This window comes from Oryctolagus cuniculus, chromosome 10 (genome assembly GCF_051225735.1).
Source record: "Oryctolagus cuniculus isolate XC-2025 breed Fujian yellow rabbit chromosome 10, ASM5122573v1, whole genome shotgun sequence".
NCBI lineage: Eukaryota > Metazoa > Chordata > Mammalia > Lagomorpha > Leporidae > Oryctolagus > Oryctolagus cuniculus.
Window position 1 is genome coordinate 61,633,268 of NC_142876.1, and position 14,469 is coordinate 61,647,736.

Sequence of the window (14,469 nt, forward strand, 5' to 3'; positions counted from 1 at the left end):
GTGCCAGCGCCGCAAGGCGGAGGATTAGCCTAGTGAGCCGCGGCGCCGGCCATCACTCCAGGTTTAATACTTTCCAAATTGCTTATGAGATATATCGAACATCATCTCAAAAATCAAGACAAAAAGGGTTAGGCATTTGGTACAATGTTTAAGATATTGTGTGATACAACACATCCCATTGCAAGAGCCTAGATTCAAGTCACAGCTCCATTCCCAATTCCAGCTTCCTGCCAATGCAGAAGACAGCAAATAATAAGCCACATGGTTAGGTCCCTGCTATCCACTCGGGAAAGCTGCATTGCTTTTGAGAAGTGAGTTGTTGGATGGGAGCTCTTTGTTTTCTCTCTCTTTGCCTCTCAAATAGAATAAAATTTTAAAAACATTTTTTAAAATCCAACATAATCAAAACACAGCTCAATTACTGAAAATTAGCTCCCATCTGAAACCCAGTAATGTCACTATTTCCAGTATCCTAAAGCTCCAAATCTCTACTTAGCCTACGTCATCTCCAATAACTAATTACCAATCATCAGGAAAGCAGCTGCTACCCATTCAAAACCACTCTGCTAGCTGCTGGGCTTGGGCCTATGAGAGATGCCAAAACATAAACTAATTCATCACTTACAGGAGCTTAAAATCCAGGAGTATTCACATAAAATGTTTAAAATGTAAATCATAAAGTAAATGATCCAGATAAATGCAACTGGAATTCAGAGGAGAGTTTCACCTCGGTGAGAGCAGTTGTAAAATGCTTCGCAGGAGAGGTGAAGTTTTGCTGGGCCTTAAAGAACCAAGGGGCTTTAGAACAATTATTGGAAAAGAAATCCTGGCTTGTGCTAAAACAATCAAACTAGACAGAGGGCATGAAGGGAGAGAGGATCACTCACTGCCCTTGCCCTACTCTCTAGGGAACCCACTGTTAATGATTCAAATAGAATTTAAATGCCTAAAGAAAAAAACAAACTAAGAAACTAAGAGGAAAGAAAGGCCAGAGCTGCTCAGTCTGACCAGCAGTGGGGCATAGTGTGAAGAGGTTGCATCAAGAGATTAATTAACGTCCACTGTCTGTCTGTCTCTTTCTCTGCTTTCAAATAAAATTTTTGGAATAAATGTTAAGAACAGAACGAAGGATAAGTGTCGCGGGGTGCACGGACACATCTGAAGGTGAGCCATGATCCAGGCCCCCACTGGGAGCTGGAGTCAGCAGGGAAGGAAGTCAGCATGGGATTGCTGCCTTTGGAGAGGTCTCAAGGAAGAAAGGGGAGGTTCTCACATCCACATTGCTGGTTTTTAGAAAAGTAAATCTTGATGCAAATTCATCAGAAGAAGACCCCATAGACAAGAAGTTTCATGAAGAGGATTCTGTGTAATCCAAGCATAAAGTGAAGAAGTACGGAGTCAGATAGCAGCAGCCAAATCCACCCAGTACAAAGACCTCGCATCCTAACTGGATGAGGAAGAAACCAAGGGCAGAAGATAGGCGGTTTGCCCAAATCTGGAACGTAATTAAGTGCTTTATAAAATAACCATGAAATGAAAGTCTTGAAGAACTAAATGTGAAAATAAAACTTTAATAATTTACAAGATATGAAAGGGTAATACAGAATCTTGATCATTTCAGAATTGGAAAAATTTTTTAAACATTTCTATACCACAAAGAATCAAAAATGTATATACTTTAAAATTTAAACATAGTCTTTTCACTCAAAGACATCACAGAAAAAAGCTACCAACTAGGTAGAGATCATTGAAATGCATATTAACAAAAATATCTGGTATCCAGAATATATAAGTAACTTTCACAAATTAATGACTTTTAAAAGCAGCAGGAGAGTAGACAGCTTGAATAAATAAACAGTCTGTGAGGCCAGTGCCTTGGCGCAGGTTAATCCTCTGCCTGCAGCGCCAGCATCCCATATGGGCACTGGTTCTAGTTTTGGCTGCTCCTCTTCCATTCCAGCTCTCTGCTGCGGCCTGGAAAAGCAGTAGAGGATGGCCCAAGTGCTTGGGCCCCTGCACCCATGTGGGAGACCAGAAAGAAGCACCTGGCTCCTGGCTACAGATCGGCGCAGCTCTGGCCATTGCGTCATTTGGGGAGTGAACCAACGGAAGGAAGACCTTTCTGTCTCTCCCTCTCACTGTCTGCAACTCTCAAATAAATAAATAAAATCTAAAAAAAAAAAAAATTAAAAAAATAAGCAGTCTGCAAAAAACAGGATCTTAATAAAGAACAAAAATGGCCAACATTAGTAGTAGTCATGAGGTATCATCTCACATCCATAAGAGCGGTAAAATATAAAGTCTTACCAATTATTAGCAAGGATATGGAACAAAAGGAACTGTTTCAGAGTGCTGAGGGGATACAAATAAGTAGAACAGATTTTGATAATTTGGCATTATCTGCCAAAGGTGAAGGTACAAATACCACCTGAAATTCCATCCCTAGGGCAATACCCCAAGGAAAACCTCCTTCCTTAGGAAAAGGGATGTGCAAATGAATACTCACAGTAATCTTTGTTTAGAAATGGTTTACATGTCCACAGATAGATAACTGGTACAGTAAACATGCTGTTGTCATACAATGGAAAAGTATATAGCACTAAGCAGGACGTATACATCAATAAACCTCTGACAATTAAAGTAAGGTGAAGATCACACAGAGTATGCTACTATTCATAGTCTGAAAACAGTAAAAACAAGATATTTCAATATATATCATTATATTGATATATAATCATATATATAAACATATATATCATTAAGTACACGTGTACACAGGGTAAATTATAAGGAAATGCACAGGATTGATAAAATCCAGCGAACATGGTACTTCCAAAGGAACATATGCTTAGAGAATGCACTGAAAGTATCAGTAGGATGTACAAAGATTTATTTAATAATCTGGGTGGTAGACATAAGGCTTATTACAATATTATTTCATTTTTTGATGTCACCAAAATTTTTATAATTGAAAATCAATAATAAAGACCTGAAAATGGTGATACAGGTACAGAGTAAAAGAGAAAAGAGTCAAAAATGACTTGAAAAGTCTCAAAAAAAATTTTTTTAAATCTGCCTCTCTAGAGCTGGTTGCAAACAATCTATGCCTCAGTCAGTGAAGCAGCCTTCTAATGCTTCTCACAGTCCCCACCTAGTGTAAGACTCAGCTCCTTTTACCAGTGTGAGGCCATTTCTGTGTTTACTGCCCATTTTGAATCCTTCAGTGACTCCTATAAACAATATTCTTTTTTTCCCAAGATTTATTAAAATTTATTTGAAAGGCAGAGTTAGAGAGAGAGAGAGAGAGAGAGAGAGAGAGAATATCTTCCATCTGCTGGTTCACTCCCCAAATGGCCACAACAGTCAGGGTTGGACTAGGCCAAAGCCAGGAGCCAGGAGCTTCTTCCAGGTCTTCCACATGGGTGCTGGGCCCAAGCTATGTCAGCCCCTAAACTCAATATTCTTATAAAGCCATTAAAACCTTCTGTAGTGTTTCTCCATCCTTATCAATCCAGTTCATCTCCAGGTATAGTCAAAATGTACCAGGTAAGCTTGTCCAGAGGACTCTGTCTTAGACCAGGAATGTTCCAAGTTCATTTGCATCTCCACGCCCTTAAAAATACTTTGCCTTATCTGAAAATTCATCTTTTCTTCCTATTTAATTCTTACCAATCTATGAAGCTCCAGTTCCAGACTCTGCTCTACAGAAAGCATTCCACAAACATCCTATTCTTGGTGGAGCCCCAGCCCCGCAGAAAGTTCAAAGTAAGTGTGATTGATCCTACAGATTTGAGCACTTAATTTTATTCTGTAACACATTTTGACTATTTCCAACATCTTAATCCTTTTTAAACTTTATTTTTATCTGAAAGGCGGAACAACAGAGGTACCAGGTGTGGGGGAAAGAGAAAAAGAGACAGGGAGTGGGTTGTACACCTAGTGGTTCACTCTCTAAATGTCTGCAGCAAGTAGGGCTGGGCTGGACCAGGCTGAAGCCAGGAGCCTGGAATTCCTTTCAGGTCTCCCAAGCATGGGGCAGGGATCCAAGAACTTGAGCATCCCAGAGTGCACACCAGCAGGAAGCTGGATAGCAAAAAGCAGGACTTGATCCCAGGCCCTCTGATATAGCACAAGGGTGTCCCAAGCAGTGGCTTAACTCACTGCACCACCTGTCCTCCAACATCTTAAACTTATCCTTTCGATAACATTTTAAGCTGTCCAAGGATCTAAACTGTGCCTTGTACTTCTGTATCTTCTAGTAACAAGCGCCCAGAAGATATTATAAATATTTTTGTTTGCCCATATTCAGAAAGGCTATATACATACCAAATACCTGCAATCTATCATCTAGAACTTAGACCTCTTATCAAAGAATATTTTTAATTATCCAAAAATGCATGTAAGTCTAGAGAAGTTTAGTACAAATCATAGTTTATAAAAACATGGACCACTTCCAGGTTGAGAATCATCTTTCCTGGAGTCCACAGCAGGGTACAGGCAGCAGGTTTACCCACCTAACCACATCATTCCAGTAGCTCAGAAGGACAATGCAGAAGAATATACCACAAGTGTGGCTAGAAACTCCAATTTTTAAAAGTCACAGAAATTCTTGAAGCTGCACATCCTTATCACTTATAATTAGAGTCCAATGTTTCCTATAAATGAGAGCTGTTCCACATGTGTTCTAAGCAGCAACCCTGAACTCAGACTCAGGTGAGAAAGGCAAATGTTACCAATTCGGTCTCTCCCACTCCATTCGTTTCTCATCCTCGAGATTTGTTTGTTAGTTTTCAGCAAAATTTTGCACCCTTCCATATGCAGAACCTATAAAATCCACTGTCTCTGTTATCTCCTGAGTTTATGATGAAGCAAACACATACATAGAAAATGAAATATAAAACTTGGATATAAATACAATCAGTCCTATGTATATATCCATGGACTCAAACACGGATCACAAATTTTTTAAAAATTGCCTCTGTATTGAACATGTACAGACTTTTATTCTTATGATTCCCTAAACAATACAGTATAATAGTAATTTGCACAGTATTTATATCGTATTAGGTGTTACAAGTAATCTAAAGATGCTTTAAAGTATACAGGAGGATGTGTATAGGTTATATACAAATATTATGCTATCACTTTTATTATATAAGGGACTTGAGCACCTGTTGATTGGAATATCGAAACAAGAACTAGTCAACAATGGACACCCAGGGAAACCTGGCTGTATCACAGTCAGTAGACACACAGAAAGGAGTCTTCAGCTGCACAAGGTGAGAAGTGGGAAAGAAGCTTATAATAAGCTTTGAGAGGTAAGTGTAAGATCTCAGTATATTTATTGGAGTAAAAAGGAGAAGATAGAGGAGGTATGGGCATTTTTTAGTCTTTTTTATTTCAGAATCTTCTCTCTGTTCACCTGCACACTTGGGATCCCCTAGTAGGGAAATGTAGCACAATCCAACCCATAACATTTTGGCCATGCTAGGATCAGCCCTGTGTTCTCAAAAATGTCCAGGCAAAGGCCATGTGATTACGCCTTCAGAGTTATGATCCTTAAACAGTCCAAAACAGATCTGCATTCACTTATTTGTTGATTCCGTTTCCTCAACCAATGTTCACTGAGAACTTACTAAGTACCATGCATCAGTGCTGTTTGTTGAACAGACTATGTTTAGTTATTTTTTTTTTTATTTTTTGACAGGCAGAGTGGACAGTGAGAGAGAGAGACAGAGAGAAAGGTCTTCCTTTGCCGTTGGTTCACCCTCCAATGGCCGGCGCGGCCGGCGCGGCCAGCGCGCTGCGGCCGGCGCACCGCGCTGATCCGATGGCAGGAGCCAGGAGCCAGGTGCTTTTCCTGGTCTCCCATGGGGTGCAGGGCCCAAGCACCTGGGCCATCCTCCACTGCACTCCCTGGCCACAGCAGAGAGCTGGCCTGGAAGAGGGGCAACCAGGACAGAATCCAGCGCCCTGACCGGGACTAGAACCCGGTGTGCCAGCGCCACTAGGCGGAGGATTAGCCTAGTGAGCTGCAGCGCCGGCCTGTTTAGTTATGTTTTTTTTTTTAAGATTTATTTATTTATTTATGAGTTACAGAGAGGAACAGAGAGAGCGCTATTTCATCCTCTGGTTCACTCCCCAATGACCACCATTGCCAACCATGAGTCAGGTCAAAGCTAGGAGCCTTTCAGATCTTTCACTGGGATGACAGGGGTCCAAACATTTGGGCCATCTCCCACTGCTTTTGCGAGGCCATTAGCAGGGAGTTGGATCAGAAGTGGAGCAGCCAGGACACAAAGTAGCACCCAAACAGGAAGTTGGCATCACAGGCTATCCCATGTGTCAGCCCCCGTGTTTAGTTCTTGACTCCATGGAACACACAGTTCAGAGAGGAAGGCAGTCAGTGAGACAGTCACAAGTCAAGGTCTCATTATTTACTGTAAGAGGACAATTGCAAAAAATCCAAAGAGCTAAAACTGCATTCAACTGGAGCGCTTCACTGATTAAATGGCTTTTTAGTTGAAGTACAGGAAAGAGGAAAGAACGTAAGAAACAGTGTCCCAGGGAGAGGTGAGTGAGACCTCCTCAAGAGCTTCGCAGAAGCTATCAAATCAAGTGAGTGCTATCTCAATCGCCTGAGCAAGGATTCACACAGTGAACTTCCACATGGCTAACACTGCAAGATTCCCCTGCTCTACATGGGAAAGTGCATCCTCGTTTGAAAGAATGAAAAGGTTACTTTGCCTTCCAGGTTAATGCCTACAAGAAAATAGCTTTGAAGGGAGCCATGGCACCGTACTTTTCTGATATGATGAATCATATCAAAGTAGAGTTGTTTGCCAAGTCTGAGACAAGATCAAAATGCCATTTTCCTCTGAAACCACGGCATGCGTTTTTGTAAAGAAATCTCAGTGATAACTAGCAGGGAAATTTCTAGTCCAAAAATAGACTTCACACTGAGTTTCTACCGAAATTGAAACCAAGCAAGAAAGAGTCCTCAGGGAAGGGGTATAATCAGGAGGTTAGAGTGAGGGTTAATGCCAGTCCTCCCATCACATGCTTAGAAATGCATGCCAGTAGTAGAATTAAAAGGGAAGCTACTCTAGCAGATGTTTTCAAATGAACCAAAACCTTGTCACGTAGTAAGGCCACGGAGCTGGAAATGCGCCCAGGGAGACCTTCCCACCAGCCGCCTAAGGGAGCCATTTATGGTTCCCAATCTCTCCTGGTGCAGAGATTCCAACACAAGGCCAGGGAGATAAGTGAGCGAGTCACAGCACCACCCTCCTCTTCTAATTGCTCATCTGCAGCGCCAACGGGATGGGCGCTCTGCTGAACACTAAGGAAACCTGGCAAGATTTGTCGGTTCCAAATCAAATGCCGTATGGCTTGCTTTTGTGTTGTTGCTTACAAATCTGACAAGAAAAGGTTGAGTGAGATTGTCAATGACAACAGATGAGCAAACTGTGATGGGTGAAAATGGAAATGAACAGTTTAGTTTCTGGCAAATCCTAGAGAGATGAGGGTTCGGTTTGCACCTTCATAGTAAATTCTGAGCATTGATGTCTAGTTCAGAACTACACGTCAATGAACAACTGTATCCCAGCTATACTGGTAAAGGGGCTTCCTGTGCATGAGCTAGTTTTCTCAAGTGGGATGTTACTTGTTACTCAGTAATCATGAACTCCTACAGGAAGGAGAAAACAATAAACGCCAACCAGGAAAAAGTCCTTAAGTCAAGAAAGGATGAAAATATCCCCGATTTCTCACTCATGCAACAATCGTCTGGCACCTACAGTTCACTAGAACAACAAATGGAAAATTATGGGGTCAACCCATCTGTGCAAAACCCACCTCTGTGCACTCAGACTAAGGAACAGAAGCCCTCAAGGGGAAGTCAATCACCTTTTAACTGCCGTTTTTACACACCCCGTTTTCTTATTCCCAACCCATGTTTTTGCTCTGTAGTTGGTATATTGCAGGGTTACAGAAAAAGAAGTAGCAAATATATATTTTATGAGCCAAATTGTTAATGTGTTAGAAAACAACTAGCATTGGATATCTCATACATTCGTACATATCTGTGGGTGTTTAATAAATGAAAGTTCATGTCAGAAGACTATTCTTAAATTCTCCTTTATGTCAGAATTTCCCAGGAAGAATTCCTGATATACACACATCTAGGGAGAGTCACCTTAAACAATGGCAGGAATCAGGCTATAGATTCTCCATGATTAAAAAAAAAAAAAAAAAAAAAAAGAGTGGGATGTGTTTTTGGAGCACTGTAATTATTCCTGTTTTGAAAATCGAGAATTACAAACACTTAGGATCATCTGGAAATAAGAGAGCCAATGTAAAACATGAGATACTTTTGAACCTCCAAGTTTCTCAGCAACACAAAGGTTTTCTAGACTGCTAGCCAAGGGCCGTCATGATAGTGCTTCTTGAAAATGAAAATGTACAGAGAGTTACACACCATAGACATGAGGCGTTGCTTCTAAGTAGGGGACATGGAGACTGGGTTTCCAAGAGCCCTTTTGCCTTCCTGTCTTAATAGTGTTCCTTTAGCAGGGGAAAAACAAATACCACAGGAAAAAAAGAGAAAATAAACTAAGGAACTTACAACAACATCGTTTCCTTAAATTAAGAAAAGTGATATAAGTATGGTTTCTATAGAGATGAAATCTTCGTAAAAATCTTCCAATTGGATGCTTCCTCAGAGAAAACCAATTCCCTTGCCTCTGATAAAAGGTGAAACAATTTGCAGAAATGACCATGGAGGTAATATAATGTGAATTTGAGTCCATCACAAACATGTCACCCAGAAATATTTGTAAGATTGCATTTTACTATTCTTTCTGAATCTGAAATATTATGTGAAATCAAAATCAAAACACTGATTTGTTTCCCAAAGACTTGCCATTCAATGTGGTAGTCTTTCCATCACTGTGTAGCTAAAACTGTTACCCTGCTACAGATCTCTAAATGAGTAGTTCCAAGTTCCCCTCTTGTCAGTTTTAATTTTACATTAAAAATTTTATTTAAAAAATTTACACTAAAAAATGAGATGGCTCATTTGGAATAAAGGCATCTATATTTACTAAGTTAAATCAGAGTACATGACCATCTATTCTGATGTTTAATTCAATAGGACACTTATGCTCAGAAGAGTTTAGAAAGTTGGGGAGGAGGCCTCAAAAATTTGTGGAAAACGGATGAGCTTATTTTGGTGCAAAGGGTATTGAAATCCATGCATAAAAATCTTCAAAATGATCATGGAAAAATGCAACTTATGAAAAACCTATACATGGATTTCAAAATTTTCTCCGTTAAAATAAACATCTTTCAATTCCATTTTCCAAAAACTTTCAGAAGTAGCCCATCACAGTTGTAGGCTGTTTCTGTATATGGGCTACATTCTATTCTAGGAGGAAGGCCTCGTTTTCATTTACTTTCAATAATTATAGTGTTTAGTCCTGGAAAGACAAAGTTTATGGTGAACAGGAAATTAACAATGTAAAACCATGAAAATTCTCCCACAGGAAAAAAAAGTACATATTATTCTCCAAAAACATAATTGCTTGCATGCATGGAGCTCTGACAGAAAAGGACTTCTGTTTTTCTTAAATATCCGTTATCAAACTCATTTTGCCAAAATTTATATTGCCTAAAATTTTTGAGAAAAAAGTATTTTTGACAAGTTAATCTTAGAATAAAAATACATAGAGGTAAATGTAAAATCTTAAAAAATCTGCATCTGCAAGTGAATTAGATTTTCTCATACAAAGCAAAGGAAGCAAGCCAGTAATTTGTTTGCTTGAAGTCAGAATTTTGTAAGTGGTACTAGGAATACTTCAAGGGATTGACAACTTCAACAACTTTAAACTGGACGGCCAAATCATCCAAAGAAAACCAAGAACGAGTCTACTGACACTAGATTTCTATCAACACTGTTTCATGCCTGGCTATGAATTTTCTGAACTAAGCATAGCTTTTATAACCCAAACTTTTAAATTCCACAGTCTGACCCAGATATAGTCAATACTGCTTTTCAGCTTTGAAGTTCCCTTTTAAAAACTGAAACAAAAGAAACTTTATTCTTTGGGCAATAGATGAAGGAGGATACTTGCAACCTGTCTTGCCTCCATGTTAAGTCTCTTGCAGACGGAAATCATCGCTATACTGGTATATAAGCAAAATGACCCAGGCCAAGAGAAAGTTGCTTCCTGAAACTGAAATGGTGCTGCTATAAATAACAGCGCAAGGGCTGTTCTTTTTGGAACAGCTTCTTCCTGGTACAAAAGATCATTTGCAAGACGTTCGCCCTCCGTCCTAAAATCTCACTCCTAGTCCTCATCCCAGCGTCCCGCTGTATCTAGAATGAAGCCGTCTTCACTTTCTATGCAGCCATTCAGGAAGATCACAAAAGCTGAAGACGTGTCTTTAACCGTTACTTTTATTATACGTCTTGCCTCCTTGTCATTCCATAAATTCACGTGTTATGCAGGGAGGCGGGGTGCATCCACCTCCCCCCAACCCCCAACCCGGAGCCAGTCTCCCTGGGTCGGGAGTGAGGAGCGGAGCGCCTCGCTGGCTTCTGTCAAATCGCAACATCTCACCCCAGTGCCTGTGTCCTGGCCGCCCGGCCACTCGGCCACCTCCAGCCCCTTCCCCCGCTGCACGCCCTCCCATTCTCGGGCAACAGATTCCGCAGCGCTTCGGGGCGAGCGGCGCTCGGGCACAGGCGCTCAGTGTCTCCAGCGCCCTCCAACACCCACCCGAGCCGCCGGCCGCCTCTTCCCACGGCCTCCCGGGGCGCCCGGCGAAGCGGGGACAGCCCCCTTCCGCGAGTCCTGAATGCAGGGTCTTCATCGCCGCGCGGCCCCCGAGGGTCCCTCCCGCAGCTGCAGCCGCCCCTCAATGAAAGTGCAATTTGTTATCCCTCCCAGCCCGGAGGAGAGGTTCCCTGTTTGGTCTCGGCTCCAGCCCCGCTCATTCATCTCGCTGAATACCGGGTCTCATCTCCTCGCCCGCCACGCGATTCGCCAGGAACTGGCCGGGGCCGCGGGCTGGGGTGCCCCTCCCGTGACCTCCTCTTAGGACCCGGACCTGTGCATTTGTGTGCGTGTGTGTGTGTGCGCGCGCGCCTCTTTGTGTCTCTATTTCTCCGGCTTTCTCTCTTACACTCATACACACGCGCGGGGGAGGGGTCTCTCCTCACAACCAACGCCAAAATGTCACCCAAAACGCAAGTGCAACAACTTGCTTCGTAAACGACCCAGGAGCGCGTCGGGAAATCGCTTGCAGTAAAGCAGCCCCCACTTCCTAACCATGCAAGGTGCATTGGGGGTTGGGGGCTGTGAATTTGGAAATGACGGGGACTGGGGACCGCTGTCCTCATCCCCTCCCCCTCCTGGGACCCTGTCGCAATTAGAAATTCGTCCCCTTCCCGGGTCCCCGGGGTCAGCCGCGAGGACCGCGCTCCCGGAGAGGCAAGCGCCAGACCCTGGGTTCCGGGGTCCCTGGGGGCGCGGAACTGCGCCCCAGTCGGCCGAAGAGGACTAGGGAGAAGCAGCCAGCGGTCAGTGGAGCCCAGCCCGCAGTTCCTCCACGGGCGAAGGCAGCGGCGACCGCGCGGCGAGCAGGAGCCACCCCGCGCGCCGCCGGCGCCGCCGCGCACGCCCCAGCCCCGAGGCGCCCCCGGCGTTACCTTGCCGCTGCCCGCAGTCCGGCCCTCTCTCGCTGCGTCCGTCCGTCTGTTCCGCGAGCCTCGGATGGAGCACGCGGGGTGCCCCGAGGCCGGAACCCGCTCTCAGCGAGGGGATAAGAAGGACTCGAGTCAGGAGCTGAGGCAGCTGCGGTCGCTCCCGCCGCTGCCGCCTCCCCGGGGCCGAAGGTGTCGGTGAGGCCGTGTCCTCGGGATTGCGGAGCCCGGAGCGCAGCGCTCGCCTCTGGCGCGGAGGCTGAGCGCCGGGACGCGGCGGGCTGAGGCGGCGGGGCTGGGCTGGTCACCCGCCCCTGGGTGCATGTTAATACGGTGGGGAGGAGGAGTCCCGCGCTTCCTCCGCCCAACCACCGGAGCCGGCGGGCGGGCGGCGGCCGCGGCCCGGAGCCAGCCGCTCCCACCCGCCCCGCTACTACGGCGCGGCCACTCGCGCTGGTCCCGGCCCAGGCACGTGCACCGAGGCCGCGCGGAAGCGCCGGTGTCTCCCGGAGCGCGCTCCTGGCGCGAGGGTGCTACCCGCGCAATCTTTGGGTGGGGAGTAGGCTCCGCACGGGACCGAGGGGAAAGCCCTGCAGCCTCCCCGGGATGGAGCCCGGAGGCGGCCACCCGCTAGTGGGCGTGACCTGTCGGTTCCCCTGCGCAGCGCCGTGGGAGAATTAAACCTTTTGCTCCTCTCTGGCCGGCCCTTTTCCTACCTGGTCTTTCTAAACCGGCGCAGTGGAACTCATGATACTTTCGCATCACGGGAGTTGGAGTTGGCGGGCTGCCGACCTCGCCCTTCTGTCCCACAGGACTGTTTAGAGAAGTAATTGCCAGGGAGGAGCCGGTGTGGTAGAAGGGGACTCAGGGTATCCCAGTGCGGGTACTCCCCAGCGGGGGTTCCCCGCGCCTCAGTTTCCCAGCTCTACAACCAGGGCTCCGGGAAGGTTGTGTGGATTAAGTCACACAGTTTATATTCCACCAGTGCCTCTTGGTATTGGCCCAAAGGCAATTAGAAAACCGAAGCGAATCTCCTGCTCCTGTCCTCTGGCCTTAGTAAACTCCCGTTATATATCCCAGGTGCACCTGGAAGCCAGGCCTGTTCCTGAGCTGCGCTCCCTGCCTCCACGTGCTCCGAAAATGGGAGGGATTCTCTTGGCTTGCAGGTTAGAATGGGGAGGATTGCGTGTGTAAGTGAACTGAGCTGCGGGTCAGAGAGAGACCAGCCAATCACCTATGGACCGAGCCCTGTTCTTCTCTCTTAGGCACTGCTTCAAGTATTAACGATTACGTTGAGGATTAGCCTCAGTATGTTAACACAGGCAAAATGAATGTGGCTAATCACTGCCTTCCTGTCTCCCTCCACTCAAAACAGAAATGGCATCTTCATAGGGAATGTCCTTTGTTCTTCAGCTCCCAGAGAGAACATTATGCTAAAAAGTATATATAATCTTCTTTATGTAATTGTACCCATAACGTTATAAGATTTAGCATCTGCTTTGTGTGCTAATTATAAATATTAATAGAATTTTCTTTTTAAAGAAAACACTTCTAAAAATGCAGACGTGAAAAACAGTTTCTATAAAAATATGACTCAGATAAATAATCTCTTTTACACAATTTCACTAAGTTATTTTCCATAAAGAAGAAGGAAGAAAAAACAACACTTGTTAAACCACTAAATAATGATAAATTTTTCTCACTGTACTCCTGTGCTCACCATTGCTGTAACAGTGTTCTGAAAGATACTCCCAGCCAATTCAGAAGTTAGTCTTCTCTGTGGGAACACTGTGGCCTCAAGTCAGACTATGTAAGGGCAAAACACTGACCTGTAAATAGCCTTATAATATGACAAAGACGACTACCCTACCTTTCCAGATTGGTAAATGTATTTAATCCATAGGATTTCAATTGGAATCACATAAATAAGAAGGTCAACAGAATTGTCAGGGCCTAACTTGAATTAGATGACTTTAATGAATAAAATTCCTTGAAGTGGAAAATCGATTTTCTTAGAAAATTATTATGGGAGATTTAACCCAGCAACAATAATATCTATAAAACATTGCCATCGTTAGGCTTTTCTGCTTGTAAGTGACAAAAGCCAAATTTGGCTAACTTCAGCATAAGTGATGTATTGGAAAGACGTTGAAAGCATCCGGAATGAAAGCAGGGACTGGAAAGCAGTCTTGGAAGTAGGCAGGATGTGAGGTGGTACTGGCTGGTCAGGAGGAAAGAGAAACAGAAGCAGTTTGGTTTGGTGCCTCACAGCCAACATGAGTAAATGCCAGTTGTTTCTTCTCACCTCCCGTTACTGGAAACAAGATTTAAAATCACAAGGTGGAGCATTTGATGGGCCAAGCTTCATACAGGCACTGCCTCCTTGGCTGTGACAGAGTTGGAAGAGATTTCTTGGCTTCCAGGATGGAAATCAGGCACCTGGATTTACCACACATGTGATTGAGGGTGGATAATTCCTCCAAGTGAAATCAGGGAACTCTCAAGAAAAATTTGATGTTGTAATCTTTTTCTAATGAGAAATGTCTGTCACATTCACTAGCTGTGACACTTCCATTATCATTTGTATAGTTCTTTGTTGTGTAAGGAAAAGTAATAGCACTTATTTTTGTTGTTGCCCAAAGACTTGTTTTTAATCCAGAAATTGAAAAATATCATTTAAATATCGTCTGGCCAGGTACCTTATGGATATAAACATAGTGCCTTTAAATACTAATACAAGCCAGAGCTAGTCAGCTGCTCTC

General features: G+C 44.2%; 1 protein-coding gene across 6 annotated transcripts in view; it reads right to left on the minus strand.

Moving 5' to 3' along the window:
• Positions 1 to 12,323, minus strand: part of DLGAP1 (DLG associated protein 1) — a 1,086,743-nt gene extending 1,074,420 nt beyond the window's left edge. For 3 of the 6 annotated variants that reach the window (XM_070050434.2, XM_008261105.4, XM_070050427.2), the window contains exon 1: positions 11,714 to 12,321. The gene's annotated coding sequence lies outside the window, so the exon portion shown is untranslated. Of the gene's footprint in view, positions 1 to 11,713 lie in introns of all 6 variants that reach the window. The other 3 variants (XM_070050436.2, XM_070050435.2, XM_089305878.1) reach the window with 2 other exon arrangements.
• Positions 12,324 to 14,469: the final 2,146 nt, after the last annotated feature.